At 37.9% G+C, this 16,615-nt stretch overlaps 1 pseudogene; it reads left to right on the top strand.

Moving 5' to 3' along the window:
* The first annotated feature begins 12,016 nt into the window (after positions 1-12,016).
* Positions 12,017-12,439, top strand: LOC109570116 (prefoldin subunit 4 pseudogene; annotated as a pseudogene).
* Positions 12,440-16,615: the final 4,176 nt, after the last annotated feature.

Here is a 16,615-nt window from a genome sequence, read left to right on the forward strand (position 1 = left end):
AGGCTCACTTGACTTCACATTCCAGGATGTCTGGCTCTAGGTCAGTGATCACACCATCGTGATTATTTGGGTCGTGAAGATCTTTTTTGTACAGTTCTTCTGTGTATTCTTGCCACCTCTTCTTAATATCTTCTGCTTCTCTTAGGTCCATGCCATTTCTGTCCTTTATTGCGCCCATCTTTGCATGAAATGTTCCCTTGGTATCTCTAATTTTCTTGAAGAGATCTCTAGTCTTTCCCACTTTGTGGTGTTCCTCTATTTCTTTGCATTGATCGCTGAGGAAGGCTTTCTTATCTCTTCTTGCTATTCTTTGGAACTCTGCATTCAGATGCTTTTTATTTCCTTTTCTCCTTTGCTTTTCGCTTCTCTTCTTTTCACAGCTATTTGTAAGGCCTCTCCAGACAGCCATTTTGCTTTTTTGCATTTCTTTTCCATGGGAATGGTCTTGATCCCTGTCTCCCATACAATGTCACAAACCTCTGTCCATAGTTCAACAGACACTCTATCTATCAGATCTAGTCCCTTAAATCTATTTCTCACTTCCACTGTATAATCATAAGGGATTTGATTTAGGTCATACCTGAATGTTCCCGTGGTTTTCCCTACTTTCTTCTATTTAAGTCTGAATTTGGCAGTAAGGAGTTCATGATCTGAGCCACAGTCAGGTCCTGGTCTTGTTTTTGCTGACTGTATAGAGCTTCTCCTTCTTTGGCTGCAAAGAATATAATCAATCTGATTTCAGTGTTGACCATCTGGTGATGTACATGTGTAGAATCTTCTCTTGTGTTGTTGGAAGAGGGTGTTTGCTGTGACCAATGTGTTCTCTTGGCCAAACTCTATTAGCCTTTGCCCTGCTTCATTCTGTATTCCAAGGCCAAATTTGCCTGTTACTCCAGGTGTTTCTTGACTTCCTACTTTTGCATTCCAGTCCCCTATAATGAAAAGGACATCTTTTTTGGGTGTTAGTTCTAGAAGGTCTTGTAGGTCTTCATAGAACCATTCAATTTCAGCTTCTTCAGCTTACTGGTTGGCGCATAGACTTGGATTACTGTGATATTGAATGGTTTGCCTTGGAAATGAACAGAGATTATTCTGTCGTTTTTTTTTTTTTTTAATTTTATTTTATTTTTAAACTTTACAATATTGTATTAGTTTTGTCAAATATCGAAATGAATCCGCCACAGGTATACCTGTGTTCCCCATCCTGAACCCTCCTCCCTCCTCCCTCCTCATACCCTCCCTCTGAATCGTCCCAGTGCACCAGCCCCAAGCATCCAGTATCATGCATCGAACCTGGACTGGCAACTCATTTCATACATGATATTATACATGTTTCAGTGCCATTCTCCCAAATCTCCCCACCCTCTCCCTCTCCCACAGAGTCCCAGAGTCCATAAGACTGATCTATACATCAGTGTCTCTTTTGCTGTCTCGTACACAGGGTTATTGTTACCATCTTTCTAAATTCCATATATATGCGTTAGTATACTGTATTGGTGTTTTTCTTTCTGGCTTACTTCACTCTGTATAATTGGTTCCAGTTTCATCCATCTCATTAGAACTGATTCAAATGTGTTCTTTTTAAAGATTGCATTCAAGTACTGCATTTCAGACTCTTTTGTTGACCATGATGGGTATTCCATTTCTTCTAAGGGATTCCTGTCCACAGTAGTAGCTATAATGGTCATCCGAGTTAAATTCACCCATTCCAGTCCATTTTAGTTTGCTGATTCCTAGAATGTCGATGTTCACTCTTGCCTTCTCCTGTTTGACCACTTCCAATTTGCCTTGATTCATGGACCTAACATTCCAGGTTCCTATGCAATATTGCTATTTACAGCATCAGATCTTGCTTCTATCACCAGTCCTATGCACAACTGGGTGTTGTTTTTGCTTTGGCTCCATCCCTTCATTCTTTCTGGAGTTATTTCTTCACTGATCTCCAGTAGCATGTTGGGCACCTACCGACCTGGGGAGTTCCTCTTTCAGTATCCTATCATTTTGCCTTTTCATACTGTTCATGGGGTTCTCAAGGCAAGAATAATGAAGTGGTTTGCCATTCCCTTCTCCAGTGGGCCACATTCTTTCAGGCCTCTCCACCTTGACCTGCCTGTCTTGGGTGGCCCCACACAGCATGGCTTTGTTTCACTGAGTTAGACAAGGCTGTGGTCCATGTGGTTAGATTGACTAGTTTTCTGTGATTATGGTTTCAGTGTGTCTGCCCTCTGATGCCCTTTCACAACACCTACCGTCTTACTTGGGTTTCTCTTACCTTGGACGTGGGGTATCTCTTCATGGCTGCTCCAGCAAAGCGCAGCCGCTGCTCCTTACCTTGGACGAGGGGTATCTCCTTACTGCCACCCCTCCTGATCTTGAATGTGGAGTAGCTCTTCTCAACCCTCCAGTGCCCGCACAGCCACCACTCTATATATTCATATAATATTATATATAGTCATATAATATATGATAAAATATACTTGTATATGATGCTATTGTGATGTTTGGTTTAAATTGCATACATTTCATAAAATGAATTAGGAGTTACTTGGCCTAATCTATTTTCTATAAGTGTGTATTAGATTCAAATTGTGTGCGTGTGTGTGCTCAGTCATGCCTGGCTCTTTGTGACCCCATGGACTGTAGCCTACCAGGCTCCTCTGTCTATGGAGTTTTCCAGGCAAAAATGCTGGAGCAGGTTTCCATTTCTTACTTCAGGGGATCTTCCTGACCCAGGGGTCTAACCTTTTTCTATGAAGCCTCCAGCTTTGGCAGGCAGCTTCTTTATCCCTGCACCACGTGGGAAGCCCTAGATTCATATTCTAATTAGTTCTTCTCTAAATATGGTCACCTAATCTAACAGCAGCAGAAGATATTAAGAAGAGGTGGCAAGAATACACAGAAGAACTGTACAAAAAATGTCTTTACAACCCAGATAATCACGAATGTGTGATCATTCACCTAGAGGCAGACATCCTGCAATGTGAAGTCAAGTGGGCCTTAGAAAGCATCACTACGAACAAAGCTAGTGAAGGTAATGGAATTCCAGCTGAGCTATTTCAAATCCTGAAAGATGATGCTGTGAAAGTGCTGCACTCAATATGCCAGCAAATTTGGAAAACTCAGCAGTGGCCACAGGACTGGAAAATGTCAGTTTTCATTCCAATGCCAAAGAAAGGCAATGCCAAAGAATGCTCAAACTACCGCACAATTGCACTCATCTCACACGCTAGTAAAGTAATGCTCAAAATTCTCCAAGCCAGGCTTCAGCAATAGGTGAACCGTAAACTTCCAGATGTTCAAGCTGGTTTTAGAAAAGGCAGATGAACCAGAGATCAAATTGCCAACATCCACTGGATCATTGAAAAAGCAAAAGAGTTCCAGAAAAACGTCTATTTCTGCTTTATTGACTATGCCAAAGCCTTTGACTGCATGGATCACAATAAACAGTGGAAAATTCTTCAAGAGATGGGAATACCAGACCACCTGACCTGCCTCTTGAGAAATCTGTATGCAGGTCAGGAAGCAACAGTTAGACCTGGACATGGAACAACAGACTGGTTCCAAATAGGAAAGGGAGTACGTCAAGGTTGTATATTGTCACCCTGCTTATTTAACTTATATGCAGAGTACATCATGAGAAAAGCTGGGCTGGAAGAAACACAAGCTGGAATCAAGATTGCTGGGAGAAATATCAATAACCTCAGATATGCAGATGACACCACCCTTATGGCAGAAAGTGAAGAGGAACTAAAAAGCCTCTGGATGAAAGTGAAAGAGGGGAGTGAAAAAGTTGGCTTAAAGCTCAACATTCAGAAAACGAAGATCATGGCATCTGGTCCCACCACTTCATGGGAAATAGATGGGGAAACAGTGGAAACAGTGTCAGACTTTATTTTTGAGGACTCCAAGATCACTGCAGATGGTGACTGCAGCCATGAAATTAAAAGATACTTACTCCTTGGAAGGAAAGTTATGACCAACCTAGGTAGTGTATTCAAAAGCAGAGACATTACTTTGCCAACAAAGGTCTGTCTAGTCAAGGCTATGGTTTTTCCTGTGGTCATGTATGGATGTGAGAGTTGGATTGTGGAGAAGGTTGAGCGCCGAAGAATTGATGCTTTTGAACTGTGGTGTTGGAGAAGACTCTTGAGAGTCCCTTGGACTGCAAGGAGATCCAACCAGTCCATTCTGAAGGAGATCAGCCCTGGGATTTCTTTGGAGGGAATGATGCTGAAGCTGAAACTCCAGTACTTTGGCAACCTCATGCAAAGAACTGATTCATTGGGAAAGACTCTGATTCTGGGAGGGATTTGGGGGCAGGAGGAGAAGGGGACAATAGAGGATGAGATGGCTAGATCGCCTCGCTGACTCGATGGACGTGAGTCTGAGTGAACTCCAGGAGTTGTTGATGGGCAGGGAGGCCTGGCGTGCTGCAATTCATGGGGTCGCAAAGAGTCGGACAGGACTGAGCGACTGAACTGAACTGAATCTATGACAAAGGAGGTAAGAATATACAATGAAGAAAAGATAGTCTCTTCAATAAGTTACACTGAGAAAACTGGACAACTACGTGCAAAAGAATGAAGTTAGAAAACTACTGTACAGAAAAATAAACTAAAAATAGATCAAAGACCTGAATGTAAGACTGGACATTGTAAAACTCTTATAAGAAAACATAGGAACACTCTTTGACATAAATCACAGCAAGATCTTTTCTGACCCACCTCCTAGAATAATGAAAAAAAATAAAAATAAACAAATGGAAACTAATTAAACTTAAAAGCTTTTACACAGCAAAGGAAACCACAAATGAGACGGAAAAAAAATAAAACACCTCAGAATGTAAGAAAATACTTGCAAACTAAACAATTGACAAGGGATTGGTCTTCAAAACATACAAATAGCTCATGAAACTCAGTTACAACAACAACAACAAAAATCAAAAGAATGGGTGGAAGACCTAAGTAGACATTTCTCCAAAGAAGACATACAGATGGCCAAGAGGCACATGAAAAGATGTTCAGCATCACTAATTATTAGACAAATGCAAATCAACACTAAAATGAGATATCACCTCATACCAGTCAGAATGACCATCATTAAAATTTCTACAAACATTAAATGCTGGAGAGGATGTGGAGAAAAGGGAACTCTCTTGCACTGTTAGCAGGAATGTAGATTGATGAAGCCATGGTGGACAACATTGTGTAGGTTCCTTAAAAAATCAAGGTAAGGTTTAGATGTAATGTTGTTTCTCCTCATCCTAGAGAACTTCAATTTGCATTTATTATACTGCAAACTGAATGGATACTCTTATATTTAATTTTTTTATAAAATGTCTTTATTTTGTCCTTAAAATATTTTCACAGGATACAGAATTCTGAGCTGACTTTTTTTTCAACACTTGAAATATTCCATTATTTCTAATGAAAAATCCTGCTTGAGGCTTACAGATTGTTTTTCATCAAGTTTGGGAAATCATCAAATATTGTTTTTTACACAATTTTCTGACCCAATTTTTCTCTCTGTCCTACTAAGATGTCAATTTTATTTATGTTAGATCACTTAATATTAGGTCACAGTAACTCGTGTTTTTTTTTTTTTTTTTGCCTTTTTTTTTAGTATCTTTTCCAGCTGCTTTTAAAATTGACTACTTATAATCAATGAAAATTACTGACCTTCATTCTGTAGTATCCACTTGGCTCCTAAATACATCCAATACTTTTTTCTTTTGAAAATTTTTAACTACTAAACATTGCACCTGGTTCTACTGTTTTTACTATAGATTTATGGATGTTTTATTTTATACTTTTGACAAGGCTTTATTTTTCAGAATTTCTATTTTTCTTATCTCATGTAATTGGGCAAATATTCTCTGTTATAAAAATTTTCTTATCAGTTTAATATGACACTGTTCAGTTCAGTTCAGTTCAGTCACTCAGTCATGTCCGACTCTTTGCGACCCCATGGACTGCAGCAAGCCAGGCCTCCCTGTCCATCACCAACTCCAGGAGTTTATCCAAACTCATGTCCATTAAGTTGGTGATGCCATCCAACTATCTCATTCTCTGTCATCCCCTTCTCCTCCTGCCCTCAATCTTTCCCAATATCAGGGTTTTTTCAAACGAGTCAGCTTTTCACATCAAGTAGCCAAAGTAATGCAGTTTCAGCTTCAATATCAGTCCTTCCAATGAACACCCAGGACTGATCTCCTTTAGGATGGACTGGTTGGATCTCCTTGCAGTCCAAGGGACTCTCAAGAGTCTTCTCCAACACCACAGTTCAAAAGCATTAATTTTTTGGTGCTCAGCTTTCTTTACAGTACAACTCTCACATCCATACATGACCACTGGAAAAACCATAGCCTTGACTAGATGGATCTTTGTTGGCAGAGTAATGTCTATGCTTTTTAATATACTGATTAGGTTGGTCATAACTTTCCTTCCAAGGAATAAGCGTCTTTTAATTTCATGGCTGCAGTCACCATCTGCAGTGATTTTGGAGCCCAAAATCATAAAGTCTGACACTGTTTCCCCATCTATTTCCCATGAAGTGATGGGGCCAGATGCCATGATCTTCGTTTCCTGGATGTTGAGCTTTAAGCCAACTTTTTCACTCTCCTCTTTCACTTTCATCAAGAGGCTTTTTACTTCCTCTTGACTTTCTGCCATAAGGGTGGTGTCATCTGCATATCTGAGGTTATTGATATTTCTCCTGGCAATGTTGATTTCAGCTTGAGCTTCATCCAGCCCAGCGTTTCTCATGATGTACTCTGCATAGAACTTAAATAAGCAGGGTGACAATATACAGCCTTGACATACTCCTTTTCCTTTTTGGAAACAATCTGTTGTTCCATGTCCAGTTCTAACTGTTGCTTCCTTACCTGTATACAGGTTTCTCAAGAGGCAAGTCAAGTGGTCTGGTATTCCCATCTCTTTCAGAGTTTCCCACAGTTTATTGTGATCCACACAGTCAAAGGCTTTGGCATAGTCAATAAAGCAGAAATAGATGTTTTTCTGGAACTCTCTTGATTTTTCGATGATGCAGCAGGTGTTGGCAATTTGGTTCTTCTGCCTTTTCTAAAACCAGCTTGAACATCTGGAAGTTCACACTTCACGTATTGTTGAAGCCTGGCTTGGAGAATTTTAAGCATTACTTTACTAGCATGTGAGATGAGTGCAATTGTGCAGTAGTTTTAGCATTCTTTGGCATTGCCTTTCTTTGGGATTGGGATGAAAACTGACCTTTTCCAGTCCTGTGTCCACTGCTGAGTTTTCCAAATTTGCTGGCATATTGAATGCAGCACTTTTGCAGCATGTATGACACTGTATACAGGAATATTCTATTTATTGCATAGTTTAATGTACTGATATATTATTTCATGGCTTTTAGATTATAAGTCATAGCTAGAAAAGTTTTCAACAAACCAAGGTTTATATATTACTGTCTTTTCCCTGTTGACTAGAGAATAGCAGCAGATGAGTCAGTTAAGAGCTCTGACATTCTGAGGTCTAGAGAAGAAAGTGTTGGCTTGAGCCACTGACCTATAAAATAGCACTAACTGAAAAAAAAAAAAGAAAGAAAGAATAATAAACTAGCAGATAAGTGTAGTAATAAATACAAAGAAACTTAGAAATTTCAGAGATTCCACTTTGATGAGTGAAAAAACCAAGAGGGATCACAAAGAATGGCAGAATATTATCCTGTGCAGAAAGCCAGTAATTACTCTGCCATGTTTTTTCCTGGAAATTCTATTAATTATGAAGGAACAGACTTCAAACTATAGACTTATCAAAGCATTGTCTATTTAAAATATCTCATATGCCTATTGTTGGCAATTATAGTGAAAGAGCATATCAACAAATGTGAAACTTCTAGAGAGGCAGAGGTTTTGTGGTACATTTATTAGGCAAACAGGAATTTTGTTTTCTGTTAGGTTTGAAATACTTTTATGATTTGTCTCTGTTGATAGATAACCTAATTTGAACCAACTCTTCTACTGAAAATATGTAGAAAATTGGACAAATTTTAATAACATATGCCTAAAAGCATCATGGAGTTAAAAAAAAAAAAAAAAGGAAAGGATATTTTAAGGCCAAGGATAAAAGAAGGAAAAAAACACAAACAAAAAGTAGGAGGACTGGAAAAGACTGGATCCTGCTAAGACCCAGGTTTTGGTCTGGTGTACTAAGGGACTTTGTCCTAAGATTAAAATTAAGTGATTATAATGATCAACAAATGTCTGTCTAGTCAAAGCTATGGTTTTTCCAGTATTCATGAATGGATGTGAGAGTTGGACTATAAAGAAAGCTGAGTGCTGAAGAATTGATGCTTTTGAACTGTGGTGTTGGAGAAGACTCTTGAGAGTCCCTTGGACTGCAAGGAGATCCAACCAGTCAATCCTAAAGAAAATAAAGCCTGAATATTCATTGGAAAGGCTGATGCTGAAGCTGAAGTTCCAATACTTCGGTTTCGGTCACTTGATGCAAAGAGCTGACTCATTAAAAAGGACTCTGATGTTGGGAAAGGGAGAAAGAGATAGAAGCAGATAAAATGGTTGGATGGCATCACCGACTCAATGGACATGAATTTGAGGAAACTCTGGGAGTTAGCAGAGGACAGAGGAGTTTTGCATCCTGAAATCCATGACTTATGATGCTAAGTCATGACTTAGCATGACTTCAGCTGCTAAGACATGACTTAGCAGCTGAACAACAATAACCTGGTGACTGACTCTCCTAGTTTCGGTTTTCCTGAAAATGTATTTATCCTGCATATATATATTTTTTTCTAATGTCTTTCTAATGGTGACTCCATCACCTTCACCCAAGCCTGAAATGAGATTTGAGGCTAGTCTGCAGTTTGCTTTTTGATCATCATAATGATCCTAAATTTTGGCTGCATGTCAAACATGTAGCAGTTGCTTAACAATTTTATCTTAGATAATAGAATATGAATTATTCATATGCTGGGTAAGCATTTAAGATTCTCACCTTCCATAATATTTTACTTTTATAAACATGAAATCCCCATTTCACATTTGATTTGAGTTTATTGCAAGCTTCAACAATTCTATGTCCATTCAACAGATCATGGGATCAATTATACTGTCTTCTTTAGCTCATTTCTGCTCTCTAGGAAAGTTATGACCAACTTAGATAGCATATTCAAAAGCAGAGACATTATGTTGCCAACAAAGGTCCATCTAGTCAAGGCTATGGTTTTTCCAGTGGTCATGTATGATGTGAGAGTTGGACTGTGAAGAAAGCTGAGCACTGAAGAATTCATGCTTTTGAACTGTGGTGTTGGAGAAGACTCTTGAGAGTCCCTTGGACTGCAAGGAGATCCAACCAGTCCATCCTAAAGGAAATCAGTCCTCGGTGTTCTTTGGAAGGACTGATGCTAAAGCTGAAACTCCAGTACTTTGGTCACCTCATGCAAAGAGTTGTCTCATTGGAAAAGACTCTGATGCTGGGAGGGATTGAGGGCAGGAGAAAAAGGGGATGACAGAGGATGAGATGGCTGGATGGCATCACACGACTTGATGGACATGAGTTTGGGTGAACTTTAGGAGTTGGTGATGGACAGGGAGGCCTGGTGTGCTGCAATTCATGGGGCTGCAAAGAGTCAGATACGACTGAGCAACTGGACTGAACTGAACTGAATGCCTCACAAGTAGACTACTACTTTAACCCAAATAGAAAGAATAGAAAGTAGCAAGACAAAAAAAAAAAAAGAAAGTAGTAAGTTTGGGAGGTGGAAGAGGCAGACAGGAGGGGATTCAATATTTTAATTTTCATACTATGTACATCATGTGTATACATGAGCAATGTCCCTTGTGTGTGTTTTCTATAATTAAGGTCAACCTTTAAAAGACTAAATTGTGGCTTCTTTGATGCAATTTGAGAGCTTCAGTCAGAAAATACTGAGTGAAAATGTTTCTTTATCCATAGTCAAAGTGCCAGTAATTCTCCTCTTTAGAGAGTTTCATGTTTTGAATTATATTGGGTTGGCCAAAAAGTTCATTCGCCATTAAAAATAACAACATCTTATGGACAACCCTGAATGAACTTTTTGGCCAACCCAATATATTCTTTAATAAGCAACTTATCTACATTTGGTATATTTTCATTTTATTAAGATTATTATGCTATAATAAACATTTTTGCAAGAAAATTCATGTGTGAAATCTTTTTTTCTTAGGAAAATGTCCTATTAGTGGGATTATTCAGTACAAGAGTATAAATTATTCTAAATAGTTCTCCAGAATGGTTAAGTCTGTATATTCTTAAGCCCTCCACGTTACTGACTATTTTATCTTTCTTTTTTTTTTTTAATTTGGTGACTGAGAAGGTTGCATATTTCTAAGCATAGAGCATTTAAGAGCCCTTATAATACTCCAGGTAATCTATTAAGTATTTCATATTTTTAATTCCATTCAATATGCAATAACACACAAGTTCAAATGCCAGTTTCTTTGGTTATAAATCTGTGTTTTTCCTCATAAATGTACATTTCTATAATATCTATTAATATATGCACACAGATATTGCTATTTTAGAATCAGTATTATCAACTTTGTTATCAGAGGTATGCATGTTTAATTACATGTATAAACAGATGTGAACATAAACACAAATGTGTTTGCATATTTATATATATATATATACATACACATATACACACATATATATACAATTTTGTATCCAAATAAACTTTGTTTTGCTTTTTATTGCTTAATGTCTGTATGTTTTACATTTGAAGGGAATCCAGATTGGCAATGATGAAGTAAAACTGTCACTGTTTGCAGATTATATGATACTATACATAGAAAATCCTAAAGATGCTACCCCAAAACTACTAGAGCTCATCAATGAATTTGGTAAAGTTACAGAATACAAAATTAACGCACAGAAATCTCTTGTATTCCTAGACACTAAAAATAAAAAATCAGAAAGAGAAATTAAAGAAACAGTCCCATTTACCATCTAATCAAAAAGAATAAAGAATAAAAAAACCTAGGAATAAACTTACCTAAGGAGACAAAATACTTATACTCAAAAAACTATAAGATACTGATGAAAGAAATAAAAGATGACACAAGAAGATGGAGAGATATACCATGTTCTCTGATTGGAAGCATCAATATCGCAAAAATTACTGTACTACCCAAAGCAATCTACAGATTCAATGTAATCTCTATCCAATTATAAATGGCATTTTTCATAGAATTAGAACAAAACATTTTACAATTTGTATAAATACAAAATTTGTAAACATACAAAAATTCCACATAGCCAAAGCAATCTTGATAAAGGAAAAATGGAGCTGGAGGAATCAAACTCCCTGACTTCAGACTATACTATGAAGTTACAGTCATCAAAACAGTATGGTACTTTCAGTTGCATGTGCTCACGTGCACACACACACACACACACACACACACAAACCAGAAACACAGATCAATGGAACAGGACAGAAAACCCAGAGATAAACCCACACCTAATCTAAAACAAAGGTGGCAAGAATAAACAATGGAGAAAAGACAGTCTCTTCAATGGTGCTGGGAAAATGGTGCTGGGAAAACTGGACAGCTACATGTAAAAGGATGAAATTAGAACATTCCCTAGTACCATACAGAAAAACAAAATCAAAATGGATTAAAGACCTAAATGTAAGGTCAGAGACTATAAAACAGAGGAAGACATAGGCAAAACATTCTTTGACATAAATTACAGCAAGATCTTTTATGATCTACCTCTTAGAGTAATGGAAATAAAAAAATAAACAAATGGGGCCTAATTAGATCTAAAAGCTTTTTCACAGCAAAGGACACCATAAACAAAATGAAAATACAACATTTAGAATGGGAGAAACAACTTTCAGAATGGGAGAAAATATTTGCAAATGAAGCAACTGACAAGGGATTAACCTCCACAATCTACATAAAACTCATGCAGCTCTATATCAGAAAAAACAAAACTCAATCAAAAAAATTGGGGGAGGGAGGGCCAAGATGGCAGTCACCATGAAGAAGGTAGCTGTGGAAGATGTCAGCGCTACTTTTGAAGATCAACGAAAGATAAACAAATCTGTGTGAGATACAAACAGAATCACAGAAGTAAAGGAAGAAATTGAGAAACAAAACAAACAAAAAAAAGTACTCCAAAATTTAGAAGATGTTTCTGAGGACATAGAGGAGGAGTGCTTATCAGATAGCTTATCAGTGCTTAACAATACCTTATCAGATTATTGTTGTTTTCATTAGAATTCTCAAAAAGAAACACAAGACATGTTAGAAGAAGCAAAGAAAAATTTGCAAGAAGAAATTGACACCTCAGATTCCAAAGTGGAATCAATCCAGCAGGTGTCAATAGATTTGAAAGTTCAGTTATATGGAAAATTGGGATTAACAAATCTTGAAATTGGTGAAAGTTAAACATTTTATAAAGCTTTTCAAAGTTTGTTTAACAAATTTGAATATTGTTTAAAATTTAAAAAAAAATGGTGGAAGATCTAGACATTTATCTAAAGAAGACATACAGATGGTCAAAAAGCACATGGTTATACATTTATGTCTTATTTTAAGTTTAGCCTAGTATATTATGTTTTAATTGTTTCAAAACTAACATAAATATGCTAATTTTTTGATACCTCTTTAATAAGCATTTACTGCCAACATTTCAAGTTTCAAACTTTTTTTTTTTCCTGGTCTGTGCAGATTGTAGGATCTTAGGTCCCTGAGCAGGGATTGAACCCAAGGACATGTACTACCATGAAATTTCCTTAATCCATTTAAAAATATATATCTTAGTCATGCTTCCTCAGGTTTTCTCCCAATGGAAATCATATTTTAACAGAAGTTTTACATAATTCTGAGACATTGAACCATTTATTTTAGTAAAATCATGTGGTTTAATAAAGACCCCATGTACTTTCAGATGGGGTAAAACTGAAAATTTTAGTAAGCAGATAACACCTATTCTAATGTTCAACTGGGCAAACATGTCAACTAAACAAACACTTTAATATCAGTAAAAGAATATCTTGAAATGCAAAATTTTGCCATATAGTCAGACATACAATCCAGCATTGAAGGTTGACGTTTTTATATGCACTAACCTAGATAGCATATTGAACAGCAGAGACATTACTTTGCCAACAAAGGTCCATCTAGTCAAGGCTATGGTTTTTCCAATGGTCATGTATGGATGTGAGAGTTGGACTGTAAAGAAAACTGAACACCGAAGAATTGATGCTTTTGAACTGTGGTGTTGGAGAAGACTCTTGAGAGTCCCTTGAACTGCAAGGAGGTCCAACCAGTCCATTCTGAAGGAGATCAGCCCTGGGATTTCTTTGGAAGGAGTGATGCTAAAGCTGAAACTCCAGTACTTTGGCCACCTCATGGGAAGAGTTGACTCATTGGAAAAGACTGTGATGCTGGGAGGGGTTGGGGGCAGGAGGAGAAGGGGACAACAGAGGTTGAGATGGCTGGATGGCATCACTGACTCGATGGACGTGAGTCTGAGTGAACTCCGGGAGTTGGTGATGGACAGGGAGCCCTGGCGTGCTGCGATTCATGGGGTGGCAAAGAGTCGGACACGACTGAGTGACTGAACTGAACTGAAAGTCATGAATTTAAAATATAAATCTGCAAAGGAATTTGGAACAAGTTTTCTCATTCTATCATTAAAATAATGCATAATTCATGTTTATGCCACATAATTACACACTTTGGTTCATGTCCCATAATTCAAAGCATGTTTATGATAGCTATATCTATCCCATTTGCCAAATCATATAAAACACAAAGCATTCCACCAAATGTTGCTTTGCCAAAAACTATCTTTAAAGTTAATGTTTATTTTCCTTATACTTTCCAGTTCCTTCAAAACTGTATTAATTTAAATTTATTTTTAGTTCTTGAAGTAGTCATTTCATACAGCCTATTCTTACTTTAAATTACCTTCTTCTAGCAAAAGCTCTTAATTTTCAAGTTGGAAATCTATCTCCTACAGTCATTTTCATGTAGGTTTACACTATTCACAACACCCCAAGGCCTGCTTACTATTTTCAAACCATAATTCCAAGAGTCAGAATCATTAATGATACATAAATTGTGAACGATGGAACCTTACTAAAATGATATCTTAAAAAGAATAAAATTTGGTAATACACAGAATCACTGTGGAACCTAGTCAGAGGGCATTAATTCTGTAAGTAGTAAAAATATCTTATTATAAGGTAATTTCATTTTTAATATGGGCTTTTTTCACAAAATTGAGAACATTGTATTTCTGAGGTTAGACATATTTTTTTTTGCATTCAGAGTGTTTTAGAATTACAATGCCAATAAATAAAACTCAAGAAGCAAACTCAAAAACACATTAAACCAGTATTGAACGTCTGGGACAGAGAAGATGGTATAGACTTGTTACACACTATTTCTTCTAATTACAATGATAAACCTAAGAAAGAATGCAACAAAAGAAGAGCTCTGGAAAGTTAATATGAGAAAAGGAAACTAGTTTGGGAACCCATAAGTGAAAGAATAGGCCAATGCAGGGCATCTTCCACCCACCCCACAAAGCCAACAGAAGATAACTCAGGCCTGAGTCCCCAACCAAGCCATAGAAACTTTCCCTGGCAGACTGGATCAAACTGAATTTTCCACTGATCATACAGGGAAGAACGTATTGATCAAGAACACCACAGACAGTAAGAAGACCAGAGAATATTTACTCGTGGGGCCTGAGGCTGTGCATCCCGCACTCATCAAGAGACAGCCTGGTGGTACTGACAGACTAGCAGTAGTGGCCAAGGGGATCCTGCCACGTGTGTGCATTCAAAGTTATTTCACTTGAATCCAGCTCTGTGCGACCCCATGGATGGTAGCCCACCAGGATCCTCTGTCCATGGGGATTCTCCAGACAAGAATACTGGAGTAGGTTGCCATGCCTGCCTACACAGGATCTTCCTGACTCAGGGATGGAACCCGCATCTCTATGTCTCCTGCATTGGCAGGTGGGTTCTTCACCACTAGCGCCAGCTGGGGGATCCTGCCATAACAATCAGGAAATGCCTTCATCCTCTGGAACCTGAGACTTGTCGCCCTCAACTAATGCCACAAGGTGGCCAGGCAGCACTGGCAAGAGGGACACTTACAAGAAAATATATCTCAGATCAGCAAGCCTTGTCATTCCTGTGGCTTGACTGTTCCTTCCCCCACCTTGAGGTAGGGATGCTCCCCCTGGGAAAAATCCTCTTGCTCCCTCAGGCAGGATATGTAGGAAGTACTGGTAGCTTCTGCTGAACCAGATAAAACAAGCAGACAAAAATAGCAATGCTAAGCTTCAGAGAATTAAATTGCAATTGAAACCATACTCATACAAGTATACCAGGATCTGAGTCCTAAATCTAACCAGGTAACTGCCTACTAAAAGATGAAAATAGGATCCAAATTCCCCTGACACAATAGAGAAGATCTGCACAACATAATCAAACAAGATCTAATCGGGATACATAGACCACTCTATCTATCCAAACAATAACAGAATATCCTTCTTTATTCAAACATCCATAAAACGGACTTTATCATGAACCATAAAGAAACCTTAACATATGCAAAATAATAGAAATTATACAGAGTCAACTATGAGAAAATGTTTGCAAACCACATATCTGGCAATGGGTTAATGTTTAGAATATGTAAAGCATCATCAAACCTCCACAATTAAAAATAAGCCAATTAGAAAATGGGAAAAAGCTATAAGAAGGCATTACACCAAAAGAATATACAGATGGTAAATAAGCACCTGAAAATATGTGCAATATTATTAGCCATTGTGTTGTTGTTGTTACTGTTTGGTTGCTTAGTAGTTTCCAACTCTTTTGTGACCCCATGGTTTGTGGCCCACCAGGTTCTTCTGTCTATAGGATTTCCCAGGCAAGAATACTAGAATACTAGAATGCCATTTCCTTCTCCAGGGGATTTTCCCAACCCAAGGATCAAACCTATGTCTCCTGTGTTGTAGGTAAGTTCTTTACCACTGAGTCACCTGGGAAGCTCTGTTATTATCTATTAGGGAAATGTAATTAGAACCACAAAGTGATATAACTACACACATGCACCTGTCAGGGGCTTCCCTTGTGGCTTGGCTGGTAAAGAGTCTGCCTGCAATGCGGGAGACCTAGGTTCGATCCCCGGGTTGGGAAGATCCCCTGGAGAAGGGAAGGCTACCCACTCCAGTATTCTGGCCTAGAGAATTCCATGGACTATACAGTCCATGGGGTCACAAAGAGTTGGACACAACTGAGTGACTTTCGCTTTCACTTTCACACCTATCAGAATGGCTAAAATGAAATTATTGACCACACCAAATGATGGCAAGAGTGTGGATAATTTGATTATTCAGACATTTCTAATGGGTATGTGGGATAGCTTAGGCACTCTATAAAATAAGTTCATAGCTTCTTATAAAAATGCAACTACGAATCAGCTTAGCAATTGTACTCTTAGGCATTTATTCAAGAGAATGAAAAATTTATAATTACACAAAATACATATGACAATGTTTTTATCAGTTATATTCATAACAGTACAAGATCTACTTCA

Source organism: Bos indicus, chromosome 16 (genome assembly GCF_029378745.1).
Source record: "Bos indicus isolate NIAB-ARS_2022 breed Sahiwal x Tharparkar chromosome 16, NIAB-ARS_B.indTharparkar_mat_pri_1.0, whole genome shotgun sequence".
Classification (NCBI taxonomy): Eukaryota; Metazoa; Chordata; class Mammalia; order Artiodactyla; family Bovidae; genus Bos; species Bos indicus.